Source organism: Temnothorax curvispinosus, unplaced genomic scaffold, assembly GCF_003070985.1.
Source record: "Temnothorax curvispinosus isolate PA1 unplaced genomic scaffold, ASM307098v1 QBEX01005011.1, whole genome shotgun sequence".
NCBI classification, from domain to species: domain Eukaryota; kingdom Metazoa; phylum Arthropoda; class Insecta; order Hymenoptera; family Formicidae; genus Temnothorax; species Temnothorax curvispinosus.
Genome location: NW_020214791.1, coordinates 1,690,522 through 1,709,138, shown reverse-complemented (window position 1 = coordinate 1,709,138; position 18,617 = coordinate 1,690,522). Strand labels below are relative to the sequence as shown.

Genomic DNA, 18,617 nt, shown 5'->3' with positions numbered 1-18,617 from the left:
CTGCTGCTGCTGCTGCGCTATCCGTTATCGCTGCCGTTCCTGCTACTGCTGGGATGGCGGTGGCGGCAGCGACTGGAGAGTGCGCTCACCGTGCTTCCCGGGGATGCTTTAGGAATCCTTCCGCATCGGCCGCCCAGTTTGCTCGCCGGTGAGATTCACCACGCTTGGGCAAATTGCAAACATTAGCTGGCAACTTGTAACTCTTCGACGCGTCGCGGCGCGGCAACTCGTGCACCGCATTCCACGATCAGCGGACGTAGAATGTCATGGTATTTGACATCAACGGACGTACGTGATTCATGTCACAAACGATCGATCGATGAATCAACTTTATTACGAGAACGTAATAAATTATCAACGCCTCTTGTTGTACGGACATTTCGATCAATCTGGTATTATTCGTCAAAAGTTTCAAGTAATCAAAAATGAGAGAATTAATCTACTTTCTTCATACGCGATGATTTAATTTTTCTCACAAATACGCCAAACTGTATAAATGTACGGTAAAAATAATTTTCTTAAAAAAAGAAAACGTTTCAATACTCTATTAGTATTTCTTGTATTGCTCGTATCGGTGTGTATTTTATGTTATTGATATTATTATCAAGATTACAAAGCATGCTGGGGATAATAATGTATTACGTTTTCAAAGGCAGCCCTTAGGGTGTTTCCGTATACTGTCATTAATCCCCACGACGATAAGGAAAATCCTCTCTTGAGTGATTATCCAGCGTAAATACGTTCACGAATCTGTCGCGAAAGAACTCAAGCCCCGTTGTTGTCGGGGCTCGAACCCGTCCAGGGGACGTAAGTTCGAAAAGAAATCCTCTTTGAAAGGATGGGAACGCGAATTTTGCGTGGCTCCTTCCCCGCGAGGAGAGCTGATGCTTGGGGTTAGGGTAAAAAAAGGGCCATCACCAGGGAGCATAATGCGTTTATAATAAATCGGGTAAGTTCTTATGGAAATCCGTTGGAAATTATTCGAGTTGAGAATTTGTGATGGTGCGCGAAGGATAAATGTACCCATAAACATTTGTGAAGAAGAAGTGAGAATATTTGTTTTGAAATGCCGAAGCAAAAGCATTGAGTCACATTTCTCAGATGTACTTGTCACGCTCCTTTAGTCTTAATGTTTAAAAAATCACGGAATACATTAATCATTAATAATATATCTGATATTCTCTAACTTCCAGTTAATTATTCTATTTGCCTCAATAATATCTCTGCTTTATACGCATTTCAGAAATATGAAAGTCTATACAAGTGCATAAAATTGATTTTACACAATAGTCACCTCGCGAATAAAAATCTTTTTATGCTGTGTTGATTATTGCGAGAATGCTTCATGGCGTACGATGGTTTCTTTTCATTTATATAAAAATACAGAGTCAAGTATCTCCTTCTCGCTGTCAATTTGTTTCATTATAGCCTCTCATTGGGGCCGTAACACTTCGCGAAGCGGAAGAACAACCTGCAGGACCGACTTGACATGACTATTCGTCACCGAGGAACCCTAACCCCTACCAGCTACGATAAACCGGATCTTCGATTCCCTTCGTAGAATACCATAGCCATTAAGCACAATGCCGCTGCTATTACTCTTCGCGATGTTATTGAGCGGTCCCCATTATCATCGTATAATATCGCGATATCTTTTCGCCCCTAACACGGGGGCTCACGCAGAACGGAAGGACTGCCAAATCGCGGTGGTCCTCGTTCGTAACTTCACCTTGGAATACAGCCTGAAATACTTTTGGCACAATCCGATGGAAAGCAATAGTTTTTAAAAGCTCTATTCTCACGCGTTTCCCTAACTCCATTTAATATTGCACGGTCCATTTGCGAAGTGCAAATCAGTGGTTTCTAAAATAACACTTAGTTTTTCAGATTAAAAAATTAAAATAATTAGTTTGTAAAACTGAAAAACTTGTAAAAAGTTGCTACAAAAGAATAACTAAACATTTTAAGTCAAGAAATTTTTTTTTTAATCGAGAACAACTGACAATAGATACATTTAATACATTTCATAGTTATATTTCTTCGAAGTTAAGATTTGTATTTTCAATGGAAATAACGAGGATCGAATTAAGTAATTTACTTTTGTACAGTATAATGATATAAGAAACTGTTCGTACTTTATTTGGAAAAGTCGGGCTCACTACTTCACGTCGACTCGTTTGCGTGCCGATTTATCCGACAGACTAACGAGCCAACCGGGTTGAGGCTATCTTTTCCTTGGCTCGCCGTAGTTACAGCAGCGGTAGTTCCACCGGCATAAGATAAACATTGCCCAATTATAAATTCCTCGCATGCAAATGCCGAGCCCGCCAGCTGCGATGCGCCTACGAGTAGAGTTCTTGCTTCCTTCCATGCGAGCGCTCAAGAAGCGGAAAGACCACGGTACGAAGCGCCGCGCCGAGGTAAACGAGAGAACGGCGGAAAAAGGGGAAGAGGGTTGAATAGTGGAGGAGGAGTAGGAAGAGAATGGGGAGAAACAAAGAAGGATGGACATAGAGACGAATGATGGGGGCGGAGGAAGATAAAGACAGACGGCAGAGAGATAGACAGATAAAGCGAGTGAGAGAGAGAGAGAGAGAGAGAAAGGAAGAGAACGAACAGAGAGACGCGCGGCGCGAGTTAGGGTTGCAGGACGAAAGGATGAAAAGGGAGGAGATTGGAGGCGGGTCTGATTGGCGGCGGCGTTAACTGGGAAAGCTAAGCCCGGAGTCAGCTCGGCTGCGCTGCGTCGTCATCCGTGTGACAACTTATAATTTGATAGAAACCCGTTTCGTACCCGTGTCTGTACCGGTCCCCGCCTCACTTTCCGCTTTCCATCCCCCTTTCCTGTGCCACTCGGCTCGTTCGACACGGGTCTCGTTGCACGGTTCCTCTTACGCTCCTACAACACACGTGTCCCTGCACGTATCCACACCCACTGTCTCACGGCGAAGCCGGATGCTTACCGGTCCAAGGTGTCTACGGCTCGCGGTGATGGTGAGACTGTTTCGGGCGGAGCTGACGCCGCCGTTATGAACCATCGGATTCGCCATCACTGAGGAGGATAGTTTAATTATGTTGATTAACATCGCGCGATGTTTGCAACGCGCTCGAATCAGACTTGCGTAATTAGTCGGTTGATTACCTCCGCGACGTTCGCGCAACTTTACACAATCGTTCACCGTCGTACGCGTGCGCGCGATTTATTGCATACGTAACTTTTGCGGGGCGTTATTCGCGACCATGCGGTTTAGAATCGCGCGGTAGTCGCATGGAAATCATTAATTCCTTTGTATACTGCCTCGAACAAAATTTGCAATTTCACGCTTTACGCGCCAAAATAGACGATCGCGCTGAAGATGAGTACGGCGACGCCTGCAAATAAACAGAACTAAACGAATGATTTGCACGTGAGTTCTCCTTCGCGCGTGCATTATGCGGATGCGGAGGCTCGGCTCCCAGCATCCGGGTGTTTAGTACGCAGCACATTCCGTCCTCCCGCGATAGTGAGATTTTAGCCGATAGAAAGAGGGAAGGAGAGCGCGAGCTCTAGCGAGCGGGAGTAAAAGAGAGGGGGAGAAAGAGGTATACAGAGTGGCCGAGCTTGCTCAGCAGATTGGTATCAATGGAGACAAATTGAGTTGGCCGGTGATCGATGAAGCTCACCGGCCGTGACGCGAAGTTACGGCAGCGTGCACAATGTTTTCCCTCGCTCCTCGCTCTCGCCGTCGTGTTTCCACCTCGATACGTCGCTCCTCTTTCTACATAGATATCCGCGCGGAATCGTATCTTCTGTGCCGCTGCACGCTATCGCAATCGTAACTATTCCCCGTCCAGCGCATTTACACGCTCCTTTGTGAATGCGACAGGCCGTAACTGTCCGCCGGAAGTCGATTATCCCTTAATGCTCGTTCAGCGATTTTTTTACCCATTTGCGAATTGCGAGCGGCTGACGTTACGGCGAACTTGCAATTTGCACGTGCGTTAATCGCAACCTGTACACCAACGTGCAATTTTTTTTTAGAAAATTCCGCGATAACTGGAATGTCAGTTTAGAACACGAAGAAAAGATCAATTTTCTATTACACGTTTCGTCGTAGGTGTTATATCAGTCCCGTAGGACTTTTATTACATATTGCGACGTGACGACAAATCACAATTATGGCCGCTGAATCCGTCGCTCCATAACGATACCAGTTCCCCCAGCCTGTGTCGCGCCGTGTGGCACGCAAGGTCTTATCGTCCGAGATCTTGAATGATCGATGGCACGCAATAAGTAAATATGGGCTATCACTCAACGCGCGGGCTGATTACAGAATCAAGTGCGAGTCAACTGCACGCGCGCGCGCGTTTATGTATGCATCTCCGCCAGGCGGAGTTATCGGTATGCGAGGTAGAGACGATAGCGTCTATTGAGACGCGGTGTGTAAACCCAGACTACCGGCTTTTAGTTGATTAACGCACCGTCCCCCCTCCCCTCCCCCCAACCGTGACTCGCCGCGAATCTGGAGTACAATGAAAATAGCTTTCGCCGGAAAGACGGATTACTTGAAGATTATTGACTTTCGACTCATCCCATCTCCCTTTCCCCTTTCTGCGTCCCCTCGCAAGACAAGCTAGATGAAGAGAGGAAGGGATAAGACGGAGAATTTCAGATTCCTCGTTTGGACCGGATCCGTGCACCGGGGGGTTATACTACTCTTCCCCTGAGTAGTAAACGTCGACGCTAGGAACGGTGAAAAGGGGAGAAAGGACGGTTCTTTGTCGTTTATCCTGTCGGGCAAGTGGTATGTCCTCCTCGACGCGAATCGAGACGACCTTCCCGATCTTTTGTTTTCTCAGAAACAAAATATTGCTGGGCTGGCTTAATCGCCGATAGTAAATGCATTCAAGTAGATAAGTACGAAATTCTGCGGCATATTCACTCGTAATAAAAAACTTAATTTGTTATATTTTAAAAACTAGTAGAAAAATAATTAATTCAATTTAAAAGATTGCCATTAGACTGCGATATTGATTGCAGATAAGTATTAGAAAATGTAGGAAATGTCATTTCATTGTAAAACGCGCAGCATTGAATTATTATGTCGTTGCAAGCTGCATTCTTGTAAATAATATTGATCGCTTTATTCGGTGTAAATTCCGTTTCCGTTATCTATATTATAGTCAAGAAATGTTCTGCGCGTACTTCGAAATTGATTTTGCTTTAGGTCCCGCCACAGATTTGATTAGTTGCATTTATAGCACTACACACAGGCTGTCCGGCTATGCGGAGGCAAACAGTCATGGCACGTGTTGGTTTAATTATGGCCTGATGGCTCGATGCATATCCTCTCGGCTCCGATACTTCCTGTGTGTGCATACGATGAGGAGCATCCTCCGTATGCCTACATAGGGCGTCAATCAACATTAACCCGATCGTACAAACGTGATATTGGCGATTACTATATGTTGTCATCGATGTCATAATGACAAGACATGCGTGACGAGCATGACAAATCTTGAATTATAGTCACCAGAGACGAATTAATTGTAAAATCACGAGCGCGCTATTACCATATGTAATTTTGCTTTTAATAACAATTCACAGAAGCGGGAGAGAAAGCATTTTGGAAGCAGAAAATTTTGGACCTACATGTAACAAAGGTCTGAAGCAGTAATAAAATTATATAAGTACGTCAATCTGTCATACAAAATAATTAAAATTCTGTGCAGCAACAAAATCGACTGTCATTTTGTTTGCGTTAAATTTAATTCTGTTTTTCTAAAAATATAATTTAGCTTAAATAAATTTAATTTATATCTTTCTTTTGTTGCAAACACACGCGGGAGAAATGTAGACATATCATTTTCAAAACTAGTCGTACACCGGTGAAAAAAAGGACAACGGTTATCGAGATCAGACTATTCCTCCATTGTCAATGGAGATTTCGTATTTACGAGGCATGAATTTTACAACTCGTTCACTGTAACATGATTATCCGAATTCCGGGCTCCGGCTGAGCCACCCCGACACATTCGCGGGTTCGATACGCGTATGTGTGCAGGTCGCTCTACTCGTTCTATTTCCTGGCATGCATAATGCACGTAGAGGCGAGTTTACATTGCCAATGGCGAATCGGAAAAGTTCCGCCAATATCAGACAGGAGACATTTTTCGAGCCGGAGCGTTTGTCGCCGTTTCTTGAAAAATGTGTTGACGAGAAGTATTGTACACCCAGGTAGCAAGCACTCGTCATTTTGACGTCAATATTTGGTCATAATTGGTCAGTAACGTCATTCGTCGATTAAGTGACGTATATTTAACGTCATGTTTTAATACGTCAAAAAGACTTTGTAAAATGACATTATATAGACGTTTAATTGACTACCCAGGTAGGCGACAGTCGTCATAATGACGTGATTCTTACGTCATTTTATGACGCATGTTACGTCATTTATTCCTAAAGTTTAACGTAAAAATGACATATTTTTTACAGTATTTTTTACAGGAATATTCCTACATTTATAAAATGTTTCGTAACTTTATGATTGACGTGGTAAATTTATGGTATAAGTGGATCTAGTTGCGTGTGTAATTATAGTTTTATGACAACTATTTCATGCAGTGTTATAACTATCAAGAAGATATCATTACAAGATTTTTGAACACTTTAAAGATGTACCTGTTATAGACAAGTACAGTTAATAAAGAAGCATCAGGGTGAGAAGATCGTCACTGTCCACTGGATCATCGAAGTCAAGCGACTCGGACGCGGTACTGTGCTAGGATGGGTGACCGCCTTGAGAGCGGCTATACGCACATGGCATGTAACGAAACAGTTAAAAAAGCTTTTTTTTCTTAAATAAAGAAAAAGAACATTTTTTAATAAACGTTTATCAAGTAGACATTTTAAAATTCTAATTTCATAAAAAACATTTCTGGAAACCGGTATGTCGTACATTGGACCTATTTTTGCCGTCAATAAAACGTCAGAAAATGACGTCGTTGGGATGTGACTTAGAACCGTGAAAAATACGTCATTTTTACGTTAAACTTTAGGAATAAATGACGTAACATACGTCATAAAATGACGTAAGAATTACGTCATTATGACGACTGTCTGCTACCTGGGCAGGTTTCCAAGAAATTGTGAAAATTCCTTGGGCGACCAATGCGGCCGAATAAATTCATTTATTTTGGAAGATATTTGTATAACATTTTCAATTGTCCGCCGGATATGAAATCGGACCTATATCTAAGTTGTACTTAACGGTCGGAGGTAACGGCAAATTTGCAATGTTACGAAATTGATTTATTGTCGGCGAATATTCGCTAACCGTTCTCTATTCGCGTGAGGTCGCTTGTTTTAATTTCACTATAAAGAACCGGCTCGCTTTAAACGATGTATGCTAACACCTGTATCTGCCTTTTTCCCTGCTATAGCCACCCAACGCTAGCCATCCCATCCCCCGCTTTGAACCTCCCTAATGCTCGCAAATACGGGAACTCCCATACCGGGATTATTGTATTCGAGCGTGCAAAGGCGGGAACGCGAGCAAAAGAAGCAAAAACGAGCGACGGAAGAGAAGGAGGAGGTGGAGAAGGCGATGGCGGGAACGAGCGGGAAACGAATAGAAACGTATTGCCGGCAGGAAATGAATTTTTACGATATTTACTTTAAAAGTTTTTTCCACCGCGGTCGTTATCCACTTCCGCGCCGCGAACCCTCGGCGAAGAACCAACGAAGAACCAAGATCCCTCTTCGCTCCTCACGAACACCCCGGATGTTGGAACGTTCTCTGGGACAAATTATTCGCGACCGATTGATCCTCTGCTGTCTAAATGAAATAATTTACATATAAACAATGATACCAAGAATAATATGTTAAACTTTATAGATCCTTATAAGAGATTTAGACTCCTAGAAATATATGAAAATATATTAAATATTTCTAATTTGTTAAATTTTGCGAAAAGCTATATTATGATACTAAATATGATCTTTCTCTTTCATATCAATTAAGAGATCAAATAAAATTGTATGCGTTATACCTACATTATGTAAAAGTTCTTGAACGTGTCAACAGATTATTATATAAGGATTAAGGTTCATGCTAGAAATAATTAGATCACATTTGAGAGAGAGCTTCTTCATTTATGCAGCTAATGATCGATTAAATCTTGACCGGTATTGCCCAGGGCAACTATTGACCATACGAATTATCCTCTACAGCGCGTATGGTCTCTGCGATGACCAGCGGAATAGTGCTGTGGAGCTCGCCGTCTAATTATCGTACGTGCCTAATTTCAAGGCACCGCGTTGAAATGTACTAACCGTAACTAATGCGGATCGGTAAACGCTATTAATCCGCAGCTTGACTTCTGCTAATCAGCGGTTCACCGCACCTCGGTGAACCGGCGCGCGGCGTTTCATAGATTCTGTTCTACGATATTGGAGATAAGCCGGACGATTCCCGGACGTGCAGATCAAAATATCGGAATACGTACGTGTTTCCTATAAAAAAACTAATCTGAATAAAAATAATGCGTTATTTGCCTCCTGTATTTTTCATTAAAGTTTGCTCCATTGCAGCTTCTTGCTTTGCCCGAATAACTCGCATTTAAAATTGTATTAAAAAAATGAAACTTGACGCGCGTATATAACGATTTTCACGCATGCGAAATGAAATACGTATGAGACGTTTACGTATGAACGTTTCTCAAGCTCTGGATATGAATAGTTGATAAATGAATAACGTTACGGAACGGTAATACCCTTCTACCGCGGCTGCATGTGACGCTGACGTGATTTTCGTTCAATCGAGCTGTCATCGAAGATTTATCAATAGCGCGCGCCAAACCTTATGGCAATGGCATTCCCTCGCTCTATTGATACAGTTCCGTGAATGATCATAGATTGGCGGCGGTCGATTAGCAATTACTAATCTAAAGAGAATTATGGTTTTCTAGCTCGGTGACGAAGACTATATCTTAAACGTTAATCGTGTTTTAAAGCGTATTTTTTAAACTACTTTCCAAATATAATCTTGGATCATGTGATTGTAACATAGATCAATTGCTTTATATATAATATACAATCGTTCAATTATATTTGTATTTGTTTTAACAAGTTACAACTACGTATTCAAAAATGCGACATGCTATATCCTACAAAATTCTAAAGAACAAGAGATAAAACCTACTGCAATATAAAATAATAAAAACATTAATTTATCCTTTTCTTTTTCACTTTTTCTCCTCTTTCTCTCCGTCTTTGCCCAGAGATTCAATAATATGCCCCAAGTTTTCATTAATAGCCTGCAAATATAAGCGTGATGCGGATTTAGTCTTCGGAAGGTATACATATACCTCTTCGATCCAGAAATTCGCTGGCTTTTGCCTCGTCACACGTAATTATGTACAAATGCTCAAAGCATCGCCATCACGTGGCTTCAATACGCGTTCGGGGATTACACGGGGGTTGAACGCAAATTCGGATAGGAATGTAGTCGACATCGCGCGATCCAACGAGACGGGATCGGCCTCTCGACATACCGATAATCACCCTTGCAAGTAATGTCAATCCGCAATGTACGCGCGCGCTCGCGCAGCGGGATTCCACTTATAAACAATATCCGTTAATTTTCCCTGAATTCAATCTCGGGTCCCGGGCTCATCCGCGGGCTCACTCGCTCCTATCCCATCCGACAGTTTACCCCGTACGAAGGCGAAACTGGAAGGTGCTTCGTAACGAGAAACTTCGTAACGAGACCGGGTTCTCGGTATATTCGACCTTCGAGAGTTTCGTCGGGGAAGATACGATCGCCTCTAACGGCGTTTCAAGCGAAAATTTTCTGCATTATGTACTGGTAATCCCCGTTGGTGACGGGAAGGGAAAAAACGTTGGCTGCAAACTATGCGCGAGATTAGCGAAATTGAATTAAGATGAACATACACTATTAACCCTTCGCGCGCGCGAGTTACGTAATGATGATAATATGTCTTTAGCTTAGTTTAAAAGTATATATCTGCGTAATAAGTATCGATTTTTCTCGGTTATTAAAGTGAATTATTATTAGAGAACCGATCGAGTAAAGAGAAATATTATTATCTCGTATATATGATTATTATATATTCATGATCTAATTTATTTTAGGATTTAAAGTTTTTATCTTTTTATTATATTTTGTCAAATGGAGGGATAAAAAATCTACAGTGCTTTTTTGAAATATTTGACTTACACCACTGTGGTTTTTACCCCTCCAAATGTACAAAATATTTTACAGTATTATATTATCGTGTATCAATTCTAATTTAATGCAGTAAGTCACTTTGCAGACATTAATACTCAATTTTAATCACGAGTAGAATTAATGGTAGATGAGAATCACCAATATATCATGCGATCGAAACAAATCGGACCGTATATTACGCGTCATTTCGAGGGTAACATATTGCATCTGTAATGTTGCGCGACGAAGCGCGAAATCAGTACGTTGCGCGACAGTTCGCGAATTTTCGTCCGTGCCCGGCGCGGCATATCGTTCATCGCGCCCCGTCTATGACCGGCGATCGCACCGCGTGACAGGTGAAAAAGTCCTAACGGCGTATTACCATGACAAAATACGTAGCACTTAGCCCCGCAGCAAGTTACACTTCTGCGTGGACTGGGTTGCTCTGTTATACGAAACAGGAAACGTAGGCAACAGGGAGAGAGAGAGAGGAGAGACAGAGAGTCGGTCGCGTCAGTCCACCATCCCGATGTAGAGCGGCATTATCAACTGGCCGCGTCTGATTCTCTCCCGGTGCACCGTCAGCGATGCATCGCCGGTTGGAAACCTCCCTAACGAACCACATTTACATCTGAAAGGTGCGCCAATTACCCTGACTGCGTTTTACTTCATCGACATTGTACAAGTCGCCGCGCGTCGCCCGCGCCGGCACTGAACTATCACATCCTTCGACGTTGCCCCTTCCCGCAACGTTCAACCATTTCCACCTGATCGTTCCTAGATCGTACGAGCTTTTTTTACAACCATCCCTCTTTGCTGCTTTCGGCAACATTTTGAGTATCGCCGTGAGGCATTCGCGTATACGATCTGTCGACGCAATTTTATTGCTTTCGACCGATAAAGCAACAGCGAATTTTTCTTTATCAGAGGAAAAAAGCAAAAATATTTTTGATAAATTATTTTTGTTAATAATAATTAAAAGTGTATATTTTTAATTAAAAATGCGTTATTTTCAAAATATTGTAATGGATTGTGAAATTGTGTTGATAGATTATTATATCAAAATAAATTTGTAATAATACATTTTTTATGAGTTTATTTTTGTTAAATAATTTTTAAAATAATTTTTTTAAAGAAATTTAATTAAATATTAATTCTTACTAATAATAAGTATTAAAAATTATTTGAAACTGTAATACCACCACTTTTTCCGTGGGTCTTACGACTTCTCTTTTTGCATTTATTTTCTCTAAAAAGTGGTAGTCTCTCTGACGAAATGACGTCGATGCATCGCATTTTGGCTGCATAGCTTCGCGTTCGAATTAATTCTAGTAGTCTTCACTCCGAGGTCATCGTTCTTTCATTTTCAATCTCTTTTCCAGTCGCAGGCCGAGAGTGTGATATTCGCGGTTCTCTGCTTTCGGCTTCGCGACCTTTTTCGGGCCGACGTATAATTAAATTCTTTCGCGTCGCCAGGTCGTTTGACCGTTCGCTTAAACGTCGTAATTAAGGCTGCGCTTGATGATCGTAGCGGCGGCCTTAGTGTTAATGACTCTTCAGGTACACAGCGTTGATGCGGTGCAAAACGCTAGAATGCATCGAGTTGAACGAATCTAACGTTCGCACGCGACGATAGTTCGCAATAATTTATTCCTCTTTGATGGCTGACGTGTAATTCGTTCCGAATTTTTTTATGCTTTTACTCGAGACTTGAGAGAGCGGCAGCTAAAATGCTACGTTTTAATTTCGCTCTGTGAGTGTGAATATTATTGCTTCAGTAGTAATTTATATTGGCACATTTTTATTTTCGCCTGTAAAAAATTATCATCACCGATATATTTCGATAATCATATTCGACTATCCAACGAACGATTTTGCAACTTTAGTTTGTTCGTTTTTAAAATTTTAATAATACACAAAAATAATTTTTATTCAATTTTCTACTGCATATATGCATATATCGTCATCACATTATATTCATGCTCGAAAGCGTTATCAAAGCGGATTGTACAGCTCCCGCGGTGCTTCCCGCTCTCGACTCTCGACTAAAAGGATCTCCGAGAAAGCCGAGTTTCTCGTAAAGCCATACCAGCGACATTGATTCGCGGTGTACAATGCGTCCGCTCGGACTAGTTTGAAGAATCCCTTTGATCCCGGCACTCTTTAGATTTCCGAGCGCAGACAATACGCTCGCGTGCATATTATTAAAAGCAGGCCTCCGCGTTTTCAAAGTTGCGCCTCATTTAGCGACCACCTCGCACAGCGAGCGCCACAGTGGGTCAGCCTTATTCCTGACATTTACAACTTTTTATGCGCCTCCACCTTCTCGTGCCGGCTAAAATGCGTGATTAAAACTCGCGACTCCAACGAACCGCTTATCACAGAAATGAAAAGATTATAACGAGTAACTTACTTCGCTTCCTCAAGTGTAACAGCGATAGCTTATAAAAAAAAGTTTTACGTTTGATATATGTTAAAATTTAAAATATTCGCTTATTATCTTGTTTAACTTGATAATTTACTTTGGGTATGTTAACATTGTATCTTGTTGATATGTTGATACTGCTCGTGATACATGTGCATTAGAGTTTACATTGCAATGCACATTATTCTTGCACTAATTGTAAGAACAGACATGCTCAACGACAAAGCAACACAACGCGGCCGCTGTCATTAACGTTTATAGTTAACGTTTAGTTCGAGGAGTCAGCAATTTAGCTATTTTCGGTGAGCTACAGCCTTGGGGGCATGCTTTGAACTTTGACACGGTTGTAATTTTCACGAGCGCGAAGCAACTGATTGGAGAACGGAGCATCGTAAAACATCGGAACACGCATCTCACTTTAGTTACGTTTTTCTGTGAATTCACATAAAATAAAAAAAATGTTGCTTCGAGGCCACGTTCTGATCTCATATCGAGCCAATTAATTTCAAGCGCATTCGCTAGTTGACTCAGAGCCGAATAGTAAGTTTCCTTGGGGCCTATAAAATTTACATTTTTGGAGATTTATGCAGCATAGAAACAAGTAACTCTGGTTGGAATGAAACTTTAAGAAGCTGACAAGTATTTCCGAAAGAAATAGTTCTGCCAAATTTCTCGACAATTAAGATTATAAAACTAAAATTTCGATTGGTTTCCAATTAAGATTTGTTCCCACGATTTCCCCTATTTTTTCTTGACACACACGCAAGAATCAGAAACACAATGGGGTGGACGAAACTTTCGCCGAACGGTGAGTGGCAAGAGAATTTCAACGTTGTGCGTTTACACTTTTGATGCGTTATACGCGCGCTTGCACGGGGTTCCCCCGTGCGCGCGCTCTCATATAACAAGGGTTGAAGGCAGTGGGTGATATTAATTTTCGCCACCGTGCCACCGTCTCTCATTCTCTTTGCGCTGCCGCGCTTCAGTGTTGTCCCTTTGTCGTTTGCTCGTTAACCGCGTCGGAGCATTTTTAATTTACGTTTGTGCGTCGGGAGAGAATGCAATCGACAGGAGTCGCGCTTCCGCAAGGCGGTGCACGCTGCGAAGCGACTCGAGCGTTTTCCCGATTGTCCGATGCGGTCAAGTCTGACGTCGGCGACAAGAAAAATTGTTTTTTAAGTAGTATCGCATAACATCGTACGTCTAATGCTAGTATCAGATTGGACAGAAACTGGACAGATAGATTTAAAATTATTTAAAACTTGTTTAATAATCAAATTTGATATTCATTTAAATGATATAATTACGTTCTTACGCAGCTACATGCTCGAGCAACAAGATTGCGAATTTAATTTAGTTGTTACCGCCTTAATTGTTAGTTCTGCTATACTAAAAAATCAAAAGCTTTAACAGTATAAAAAGCATAACTGTTTGTTCGTTCTAATTTGTTTGTATTGACCATCGATCCGTCAATTAAACGACTCGAAGTGAAAATTTGAAACGGGCCCTTTCTTCATCTTCTCGCTCCTTTCGACGACGAGCTGCTTCGTTAACCCGTCGCCAAGCCTGAAAATAATTTCAGCAGAGAATTTCATCAGACGGAGGGTAAAGTAGCCCTTGTAACGTCTGGCAAGCAGCTTAACGCTCGTTTAGGTGTGCATGTATACGTACGGATGGGCAGTTTAGTGGTTGTCGTTGACGAAATATATTACTTTCGTTATTGTCTGTCTCGAAGTAATATTAACAACGGGTATGAGGGTTCTATCCCCCTGTGAACTGTTTTAATTAATCCACAATGAATTAACGGTTAAAACAGCACGGCATACCGTATGTATTATCCTATCTCATCGAACCTTCTTATTTTATACTGCTTGTTTTACATGTTTCTAAATTATATTCTGGACTAGATCTTGTTCACAACAAGTTATAAATAATACTAATCAGTTTTCTTAGCTTGTTTGATAATCTATAATCTTGTTTTAACAAATTTATTACATTTAATATTAAATGTTTTAATAAGCGAGGTTTGAAAAAATGAATTAAAATTCATTTAATAAGATATAAAATTTTCGGACTGTCTTAAAACTTATTAATTTAATAAAACCTTCCATCTTCCATTCATTTATAATGCAGAATTGGCGGGACCATTAATGATAAAAGGAACGTTGGTACGAGATTAGAATGAAGAAGAACGCGTTTGTCTCACACCTGAAAAGCGAGCAGCATCGTATTTCGGCTAATAACATGACTCGAAATAGCTTGGAAGCGTAACCGCTTTCCTGAAATTAGCTTCACTTAAATTCTCCGCAGCGCTCGCGCCAAGACGCTTACTTCTCCTTTGTAGAATGAGGTTCAACGGAAACGCGCGCAGGTAACTTTTATACGTGCCTACCACCCTTATAAATCGCTAACGATGTTGCATCCGTGCCGCTAATCGCGCGAAACGAAGTAAAACGCCGACCTAGGAATTTCGAGGTTTTACGACGGTTCCTTTTCATTTCCATTTATAACATTATAATTTCGTGATTTTTATTAATGCATTTTACGTTCCGTTTTTTTTTATTGTATCCCAGAATACGATTGTGATATAATCATTTTTATGCATGACATTAAAGGAGAACGTGAGAGAGAATTCTGACGTTTTTTATATGTCCTAAAAAAAATCTTTTTTTTTTTTAAGAGAAAAGAAAAGAAAAGACGCGATAAACTTATACAGTTACTTCCGTTGCGCATCAGATTCAAAGCATACCACCAATTATCTTCAATTGTCTATTACACTTACGATTCGCAATCGATATTGCGTACGGGATAAGCTTAAAGGACGAGTCGGCAATTGTTAAAAAGGGTTATTGGGACGTATATGCCTTTCCTACGGATTGTGCAACAATGCGGATGGTCATAGGCGCGACATATTCTTGATTTTACAATCCACTGTAACGTGCAGCTTACGTGCTGTCGTTATCGAACAACGAGATCCGGTTTCGATCGTTTTACCCTCTGTTAAAGTTGGTGCTAAACCTTAATATCATTACAGTGAAATTGCTCCATTTAGCTGGCCCATCTCGGCTACGGACATTGCATTTTGATAACAGAGTAGTGCGGTATACTGCACACAGCAATCAGTACATTACAAATCCAAGCATATAAACCTTTCCTATTAACAATTTTATCATGTAATTCTTTATTCGAAAAACGCAAAAGATCTTATGATGCTAAATTTATGTGTCACTACATAGTTCCAATATATCCTCTTAATTTTATATATTATTATATATAATTTGATACAATGTTTTATTAAGATATATTTTTACAAGTAAACGCGAATATAGAAGATATTAAGCTTTTTCTTAATTAAAAGATTTCAAAATGCAATATCTGCACCCTCGATTATTAATGAAACGTAATTTTTCGCTTACTTTGATATAAGAAGATTGCGAATTTATAGAAAAATTTTTAAATGTACGTAGGTGCAGCACGTGCGTCTTTGAGTACAGTGAACTGAAAGACTACCTCCCGTTTGGTAGACCAAGGGCCGAGCGAATTAGGTATACGGCCGTCGTTTCACTCGAAGGGCCTGTCGTTATCCCGTCGCTCCTCTTAGAGCCTTGAGAGCCAACTGTTAATCCTCCGCAGCACTTTGCCCTCCGGATTGATGCCTTTTAATTTGTCCTCCGGTTAAATTAAAATCGACTTAGTCTTTTCTGTCCGCCCTCGCTGCTCCTCTTCGTTCCCTCCTCCATCGCCATCGTCTCGCCATCAGTTCTGCGCCGCTCCGACTCTACGAGACTCGCAATTCGCTAACGTAAAGCGTTCTCCATCAATTTCGACGTGCTACGTATCGCTCCGGTCGCTTTGATCTGCCCTGATTCTGATTCTCCCCTATCAGGTGGTACCGAATCAAGCCGAGCCGAGCTGAGCCGATCTGAGCCGCGTCGCTTTCATCCACGTGATGATTCTCATTTCGCTTTATCACCCTTCATCCACTTCGACCAAGAACTAGCGGCGGCTCCTTTATTATCGGCGTGCACTTTTAACAGCGTAGGTTGCTTAATGCAATTTCGCAGTGAAACATACTATCAATAAAACTGCGAGACCGGAAAAGTCTGAATGGTGCTCAATGGTGCTTTTATTCGCTCCCGGTTATCTGAAATACAAAACAAATTTTAAAATTAGTGTTTTGAGTTATAGATGCTAAAAGAGAAGCTAAAAAAATTTTCGTTATTTAGAAAACTGAGAAATGACGAATCACAAACTTGAAAGATAAAAATTGGACACAATATATATCTTATACCGGAGATATTATCAAAGAATTTGACCACGAAATCGATCTCTAGACAGGCAGCTTAAGTACCGCGTGAAAACAGTGCTGTTTGTTAAATGTGTCTGTCGTGATTGTCGTCGAAACGTAAGGGTGTATTCGTCCACATCCGTATGAATGCGTTTGTCTGCGATCCGACGAAAGCACGGCAGTTCTGGCCGGTTGGCAGCAACAATAGCATGCATTAACCTTTGTGCAGTTGTAACTGCAGTTGCGAGATAGTGGCTCACTCTTTGATGGGGGAGGGTGGTGAGGGTTACTCCGGCCGGCCGGTACTCTCCAGGCATTTACAACCATTTCGCGTAATCTCAACGAATACATCCATCGGCCACTCCAGCGTTGCTGAGTGGACGAGCCAATTATTGTCTCGAATCTTCACTCACAGCTCGCTCGAATGTACGATGTACAGTCAATCCAACAACAAATCGGAGTATTGCTTGATTTTCCTATTCTGGCGTTTAAGTGCGTGATATAAAGCCAATATTTTAGACATTTTTGTATCGGCCTCAAATATATTTAAAAAATATAAATCGTATCGTTATAATGTTGGTTTTCGAAATTGGATGTTTAATTAAAATGAGGTAAGATAATATAGAATCCTAAGACTTAGAAAATTGATATTTTTTTATTTTAATTTCAATTTCAGCTTCAAATTAGCTTAATATGATCTTGAGATTTAATTTTATTATACCACCTTTTTTAAGCTACTTGCCAGGCTATATTTTAAATTTTTGAGACGTTTGAACATTCGAATTGAGACTGTAATTTCGCGGAGATGATATTGCAAGTGAAAGTTATAACGCGCTCGTAATCCTAATTGCGTTTGAGTAATAGCCAAGGTGGAAGACCGATACGCGTGTGTGTATCCTGGAAGATCAGTAATATTCTCTAGCTCTCGATTACACGAGTCTGCGGGTGCGTTCAAGACGAATGGCGCCTAACTTATTGGGTTAGCCTCGGGATCGATGAACCGGAAGATCGCGAAGATGGCAAATAGGGGTCTACTTTGACGTCGTCCCATTAGCGCCGGATAAAAATGGGAATCGCAGATCTTGGTACCCGCGTACATATATACGAGGGGTGCGCGAGTCTGCCGGTAATTGCGTTTCGTCCTTAGATGACGTCGACAATTTTCAACGCCCGGACGTTTTGTGCCTGTCTATGCGAAAGCCTTTGGTGCACGAATAACGAAAATCATGACGTAATACACGGATATAAATCCATTGAAAAATATTTCTCATGGAAATAGAGAAAGAGGGAGTTTAAAATATTAAAATTACAATAATAGTATTATGTTGCAAAACGTAACCAAAGTAACTTAACAATTCTTCAGTATATCGGCATATCAAGTAATTATGTTACATCATATAAATCAAACTGTAATTCGATAATTGTTAATGAAAGATAATAAAATTGGAATTTTTGTAGCGTGTCTAAACAATTGATATAATGTAAAACACTTTTTACATTATATGTAAAATGTAATGCAAAAGGAATTGTGAGGTTTCCTAATTAATTGCTAATTCCGATGATGTATCGGAAATTAAATTTCATAGCGCTTAACATGGCAGCTATAAAACTCTTTGATAGACTTAATCGAAGCATGGTGAGGACCTAAAGAGAGGAAGAAAGAGAGAGAGAGAGAGAGAGAGAGAGAGAGAGA

The 18,617-nt window shown here is 41.0% G+C and overlaps 1 long non-coding RNA gene across 1 annotated transcript in view; it reads right to left on the bottom strand.

Moving 5' to 3' along the window:
• Window positions 1-18,617, bottom strand: part of LOC112454354 — a 144,217-nt gene that overhangs the window by 22,308 nt on the left and 103,292 nt on the right. The window contains exon 3 of the long non-coding RNA XR_003040718.1: window positions 16,100-16,780. This is a non-coding gene — a long non-coding RNA (uncharacterized LOC112454354). The remainder of the gene's footprint in view (window positions 1-16,099; window positions 16,781-18,617) is intronic.